Here is a 7,658-nt window from a genome sequence, read left to right on the forward strand (position 1 = left end):
CTATGTGGATTTTAGAAAGTGCGCAAAGCATAACGTGCACACTTACCACTTATGTGGATTTGTAGAAAAGTGCGCAAAGCTTAACATGTGCACTTACCATAATATTTGGATTTTAGAGTTTTCCAAGCATCTGTTTACAGCACTGCCTGAGACAGCATTACACAGGAAGGTTATCGTAATGCCACCTATACCTCCCGCTCGATGCCTCAGCAAGAGGGGATATCCTGGTGATCAGGAAGCCCCTCAAGGTGACCCAGATACGGTAGACCAGTCAGGGTAGCATGAAAGCGTAACCCCAGCCCGGACGTCTAGGAAATTTTTGCAGTGACGCGCCGGGGGCCTGATGATCACGAAGGCTCCTGCAGAAGTCTGTGTTGTACACAGCCTATATAACCATTGCTGTTTATTTCTGCAACAGGCACCATTGCCATTCACGCCACAACAAATAACTTGCAAGGTATTTAAAGTTTCTTTAATCTGTAGCTGAAATGATCAAAATGACATGTTATCTGAAGAAACCAATGCAGTGTAGATTATTAATAATTTTCTAAGAAAGTAATGTTCTGATTATTTTCTAATGATGCAATTAAAAAAATACAGTGCAGATGAATTTTAAAACATAATAACATTTTCTTGTTTTACTCTCTAGAGAATATTGCAATCAAGGGAAAGGCTGTACAGTCATCTACGTTTTACTTCCAGGCAAACAATGCCATTGATGGTATTGATTTTTACTGTACAAACACTGAAACCGAGATGAACCCATGGTGGAGGCTGGATATGGTGGATCTACAAATCATTCAAGAAGTGATCGTCACTAACAGGATGGACTGCCGCTTTGAACAAATTAACGGAGCTGAGATTCACATTGGAAACTCCCTGGAGAACAACGGCAACAACAATCCCAAGTGACGAAAAATTTGCCTTTACTTATATATTTAAGAGCAGCATATGAACATGTTGCACAATATGATGTAAACGGATTTTAAAAAGAGATTGAGACTTTTGCTGCTATTATATTGCTTAAATTCATGCAAAATGATTAATGTTTTATATTCTAATTTTATAATAAATCATATTTATATAATGGTTTTTAGCTCTCTCTCTCTCTCTCTTTCTCTCTCTCTAGATGTGCGGTAGTTTCTGGTATTCCAGCAGGTCAATCAGTCTCTTACTCATGCGGTGGAATGCAAGGCCGTTATTTGAATGTGGTCATTCCTGGAGATTCAAAACAGCTCTCTCTATGTGAAGTGAGAGTCTATGGAAACGGCAATTCTTGACACCTACAAATTTATATACATTAGGACTGTCAATTTAATGTGTTAATCTAATTAATTATTTATGGAAAACCTATGCATAACCTAAGCTTCGCTGCGCAGACTGATTGGTGTATGACAACAGTCCCACGAGAGTGACTTAAAAGCATATGAATCCGTCTGCTCTCTATAGCTCTCACGGTTCTTTGATGTCATACACGATTGGTCTGCACTCTGCAACACCGCTTCAAGTCCCACACAACTATACAGTTGTTCAGTGATGAACATGATGCAAGGCAACAACTCACTTCATGATGTAGGACATTATAGGAGCATGAAATTGTGTAAAGAAATATCAAACAAGCAGCGTGTTCAGTTCACAGTGCTGTTTTTGTCCCGGATAGCACAAGTGCAAATATGAAACGTCTCAGGTTACGTATGTAACCCTAGTTCCTCGAGGGAACGAGACGCTGCGTCGAAAACGCTAGGGGAACGCCTTCTGCGACCCACGCTCTGAATCACATGTGAAATCAGTCCAATAGCTGAACGGGACGTCACGGCGGATGACGTCATGACCAGGAAGCTATAAAAGCACGTGCGGCGGAGCCAGCGTCAGCTTCTAGGAATGAAGCAAGCGCTGGCAGGGATGCTGGAAGTATGGCACCGAGACACAGCGTCTCGTTCCCTCGAGGAACTAGGGATACATACGTAACCTGAGACGTTCCTCTTCAGGAACTCGACCTGCGTCGAAAACGCTAGGGGAACGAGAATGCCCACGCAGCCAGGCTTCCAAGTCTCTGCCCCGTGTGGAAGACTGCACCACTAGGGCGAGAGAACGGAAGAGCCAGGAGTGGCTCGCATGTCTAGCTCATAAAACCTAACAAAGGTAAGGGGCGTGGACCAACCCGCAGCGTTACAGATGTCCTGCATAGGCACACCGGTTAAGAAAGCCTTAGAGGCTGCCACACTTCGAGTCGAGTGAGCCTTGACCCCTAACGGCGAGGGGAGATCAGAGGACTCATAACATACGGAGATGGCATCCACTATCCACCGACTGAGGCGAGAGGAGCCTCTCCTGGGACCACACAAGGATCTGGTGTGCCAATTTGTATAAACGGCGTGAGCGCAGACCTCCCTGGTGGTTTATGTATGAGACCACCGCTGTGTTGTCGGTGCGCACCAACACATGGTGACCTCTTAGGTCTGGGAGAAATGTACAGCAGGCCAAGAGTAATCACGTTGGACGCAGCTGCCATCAGACCCAGCAGTTTTTGAAACCGCTTGACAGTGAGTGACTGGCCTTCTTTCACTCTCTTGACTGTGGTGAGGATCGACTCGATCCGAGCAGGAGACAAACGTGCCTGCATCGTGGTCGAATCCCACACCATGCCCAGATAGGTGGTTCTCTGTAATGGAGAAAGCACACTCTTCTTGGCGTTTAGTCTTAACCCCAACTCTCTCATGTGACCGAGAACAACATCTCGATGTCGAACCGCCATCTGCTCTGACCGAGCTAAAATCAATCAATCGTCGATGTAGTTGAGTATGCGGATGCCCTGGAGTCGCAACGGAGCCAGAGCGGCATCCACACACTTCGTGAAAGTACGGGGTGAAAGTGCAAGGCCGAAAGGAAGAACACGATATTGGTACGCTTTGCCCCCCAAAGCGAACCTCAGGAACTTCCTGTGATGAGGAAGGATGGAGATATGGAAATATGCGTCTTTCAGATCGATCGTGACAAACCAGTCCTCGGACCTGATCTGAGACACGACTTGCTTGAGTGTGAGCATTCTGAACTTCAGTCGCATGACAATAGGCGCAGATCTAAAATGGGACGCAGCCCCCCATCCTTCTTCGGAACAATGAAGTAACGGCTGTAGAACCCGGAGTCTATCTCGTGCGGAGGGACCACCTCGATGGCCTCCTTCCTTAAGAGAGTAACTACTTCAACACAGACATTGTGTGCAGACACGCACCGGCCTGACTCGCTGCCGCGTACCCCTTGCCCACCAGCACTGATGTCGTGCGCAGCGGCTTGGAGGGCAGTGCCGGAGCCTTTAACGACGATGCCACGCCCGGGGACAGATAGCTAGCTAGCGTCTGTTCAACCCGGGGCATCGCCTTATAGCCACGCTCAGATAGCCCTGCCACATTCCCCTAATAATCTGAGGCCGGGATAAATAGGCGGGCTGAAAACGGCTTGGCCCACGACCTCGACACCCATTCCCTCCGCCAGATCCAACTGCGAACCCCACGAATGCCTCCGCCGCTCCAACTCGACGGAAGCGGGGCCAGCACCGCGAGGAACGCTGACGAAGGCTCCCTCCTCAAAGAGAGCCCTCCGGGAACGAAGCATACGCAGTGGGAGGTGCTCGCAATGCGGGCAGCCGGCCCCCTCAAGAGCCGACTCTGCGTGCTTCGCTCCCAAGCCAACCACGCACAGGCTGTGTGTATCCCCACTCGTGATATAACGTGGGCAGGGAGGAACACACAACCTATAACGTGGCTTGCACTCGCCCTTTGCATGCTTTGGCTTAGCGTGAGCCTTAGACATAGCTGCTTATAGACTTTTCTCACAATAGACAGACAACAGTAAATATGACTGACACACACAGAGCGCTTCGCTGAATGACAGAAAGCTGACGCTGGCTCCGCCGCACGTGCTTTTATAGCTTCCTGGTCATGACGTCATCCGCCGTGACGTCCCGTTCAGCTATTGGACTGATTTCACATGTGATTCAGAGCGTGGGTCGCAGAAGGCGTTCCCCTAGCGTTTTCGACGCAGCTCGAGTTCCTGAAGAGGAATTGATGTTATACAACACTTCAATAAATCAGAACTGAACATTGTTATATTTTAGACACAATATTGACTGTTTTTGCTCAAATTTGCCAAGGCATTTTACCTATTAAAGCCACAGCAGAACTGTTGTACATCTCCAAGCAGGACACACTGGTGATTCATTTCTTCATTTCAATGCAGGTTTTGAATGAATCAGGAGCCAATCATTCAATGGCCCTTTCATAAAGAGCCATTTACTTCTTTCCTGAATTAATCAGCCGTTTGAACAAATTGAAGGAATTAATGTTTTCAGTTTCTTATTTAGAGTATTGTTTTATAAAAAAAAAAAAAAATCATATTTCTATATTAAAAAAATGTGAACATAAAAATACTCGTATTAATAAAAAAACGAATTAAGGGGAAAGTTCACCCAAAAAAGAAAAAAAAAGAAAAGAAAATTAAAACATTTTCTGTCTAAAGCTACTTTTTGTAATGTCTATTTGATGCTTTTCTCATTTACCACAATAATGCAACAATTAATGTGTGATTAATTAGAATTATTAATCGCCACATGGTGTAATTAATCAGATTAAAATGTTTAATCGCTTGACAGCCCTAAAATATATAATATAGTTTATATTTATACAGTTTAGAATGAAATCATTCTAATATGCTGATTTGTTGAAACATCAGTATCAATGTTGAAATCAGTTGTACTGCTTGATACTTTTGTGGAAACAACTTATTATTTAGTTATATTAAATTGTAATGCTGTTTTTACTGTATATCTGATTAAATAAATGCAGACTTGACTTCTTTCAAATACATTAGAATATCTGAATTATTCCAAACTTTTGCTTGGTAGTGTATGCTTGCTTGCTTAATTTTATGTTAACTTGCTTAAATGTAACCTAACATGGAGCTTGATCACTTTCCAGCGTGGAATTAAGTGGTCATGCTGTTCAGTCTTCTGTACTTGAATACTATCGGGCTGATCGTGCCGTTGATGGAATAAAACACGCCCCGGGTCCAGCGTCATTTTGTACTCATACAAATTCGGAGACGAATCCTTGGTGGAGGCTAGATCTGCTGGATAATTACTATACTAGCACTGTGATCATCACAAACAGAGCCGACTGCTGTCCAGAACGACTCGACGGAGGAGAGATTCGCATTGGAAACTCCCTGGAAAACAATGGCAACAACAATCCCATGTGAGAAATTTACTCGCGTAACTGTAAACGAAACTGTTTTAATGGTGGTCATTTGATGTGAAGTCATCTTAGCCACCAATTTACCAAAATGAAAAATAGTTCAGAATTGCCATGAGAGTGTTTTAGTGGCATGTAAAAATAAATAAATCAATTAATTATAATACTCATAATAATAAAATTAATTGTTAAATAAAAGATACAAGATTCAATTCGTAATATTTTGAGAATAAATTCAAAATTATGAGAATATAAAGTCTTAGAAATATGAGATATTAAAACTGTTAGCGATATAGTCTGAGAGAATTATGTAATTTGCAGTGCATTATGGGAGCGGGGCAATCGCTGCAGTGCTTTTTTGCAGTTATTTTTGTTTCCATTGCTTAACAATGTTGCTCCAGTTTTATACATTATCATTATGTAAAAGAGATTTCTGCTCACCGCTATTCCATTCTGTACTGTTCTAGAAATATCCGCCATTAGTTCATTTGAAGGTAGATATAAGATCTCATATTTCCAGATTTGCTCAACAAGCCGGTGTGGTGCTTTATTTCAGTCTACATTAATTCGGTGTGAAATGATTGGTGTGTTTTCCATCATCTATTTGACTCTCTCTAGATGTGCTGTGATTACTAGTATTCCAATAGGAGCATCCCACAGCTACTCGTGTCCCGATATGGAGGGACGTTACGTGAACATCGTTGTTCCTGGAGATAGGTATCTTACGATCTGTGAAGTTGAAGTCTATAGGGGTTTTCCAGGTATGTATTTAAATACATTAATAAATACACGCACATATACACTGTGAGGGGAAAAAAATTGCATTTGTGTTGTACTTGTAGAAGACAGCCACAATAACTGCTTCAACGTAAGTTCACAGACATTTAGGAGCAAAAGTTTTCCTTTACAACAGTTTAAATCTAAATGGACACAGTTTTGTGTCGCACAGCCTTGTTTTCACTGAAGTTTGAAGTTTATCTTGCCAAATGTCAAGAATCTCAATTATCTCTCTTGTAAAACTCATTCCATGACTTGTCCGTGTTCACTTATTGTGTGCATTTGTATTTTTTAGTGATAAACTTTGTGAGGATGAAATTTGCCTCCAATACTGATTTAGCTGGCCCAGAGAGTGACAAACTCCTCTATCAGGTTAGAAAGAGCATGCTTACCAATTCATTATCTGAAATTAATGAATTCATGAAACAAGCTACCAATCTTCACCTGATCTGCTGAGACCATCAAAAAGTTTAAATACACCTCTTCCAACTAATCAACTGTAAACAAAGCACTTATATTTAAAGTCCCCTTGTAGTGAAAATCAAGTTTTTTATGTTGTTTATTTGTCTATGTGGTGTTTTTAATTTGCTTTTAGACAAACCATGTGCCAATCCATTAATCAAAACCATTGCTGAGTAATTTCTCCTTTAAACTGTAGTTTTCCAATGGCAGTCCCAGAAACGCGGTTTGAAACAGCCCTCGGTTTGCTACATTACAAAATTCAATAACCAATCACGTCAAAGGATAGATTCCTATCATTAGCATATCCCTCTCTCCATTTATACAAACGTGGCGCACATGGAGATCATAGCATAGAGATCGCATACAAAATATACAAATAGGACTACCAGCACAAAACCAAAAATAAAATAGAGCAAAAAACCCATGAAGCTGTGGTTTAATGTGAATTTAGAACCGCTAACTTGAATAATAACCCAATGTACAACAATTAACCACACGAATTAACATTAACAACAATGTAAAAGTAGCCCGGAGTCAGACCCACCTCTCCGGCACTGGCGTCAAGAAACACAAACTTGGCTGCATTCGAGTCTTCAAGGCATTTTGAGGACACAACATCATCAAGTAAATAACTTTAACGACTGTTACAGTATCCACTGTAGTTGTCCACTAGTAAAAACATAGTTTTATCAGTCATTATCCGTGGATCAGGAGGCCCTGGCTGGTGTGACTGAGTGGAGGTGGGGCTAATTTGCGTGTTCATAGATCCGCATATAGTAAATAAGGCAAGGGTGTAAAGTTACATTCAAGCTATTTTAAAGGCATGAGAAAATTATTTTCACAAGAAAAAACATTTAAATATGTAATTTTGATGATCAAAGATGAGTTTTAAGGGATACAAATTTTGACTTCAGGGGGACTTTAACTCCTGTTCTACTTGTGATGTTCCTCAATTGTATAAAAGCATGTGCTGAATGAATCACTGTACAATGTAAAAGAGCTGCTCAGACTGTTAAAATCAGACTGAGATCAATCAGCTGCTGTACAGATTCGTTTCATAAATGCTTTTTATTTGGAGAAATAGCATGTTTAAAAAGTACAAAGAACTCATCTGAAAATATCAAGAAAATGTTATATATATATATATATATATATATATATATACAGTGGGCA

At 41.7% G+C, this 7,658-nt stretch overlaps 1 pseudogene; it reads left to right on the plus strand.

The window, feature by feature from the left end:
* Positions 1-7,235, plus strand: part of LOC107693440 (uncharacterized) — a 52,690-nt pseudogene extending 45,455 nt beyond the window's left edge.
* Positions 7,236-7,658: the final 423 nt, after the last annotated feature.

This window comes from Sinocyclocheilus anshuiensis, unplaced genomic scaffold (genome assembly GCF_001515605.1).
Source record: "Sinocyclocheilus anshuiensis isolate Anshui unplaced genomic scaffold, SAMN03320099.WGS_v1.1 scaffold1050, whole genome shotgun sequence".
Classification (NCBI taxonomy): Eukaryota; Metazoa; Chordata; class Actinopteri; order Cypriniformes; family Cyprinidae; genus Sinocyclocheilus; species Sinocyclocheilus anshuiensis.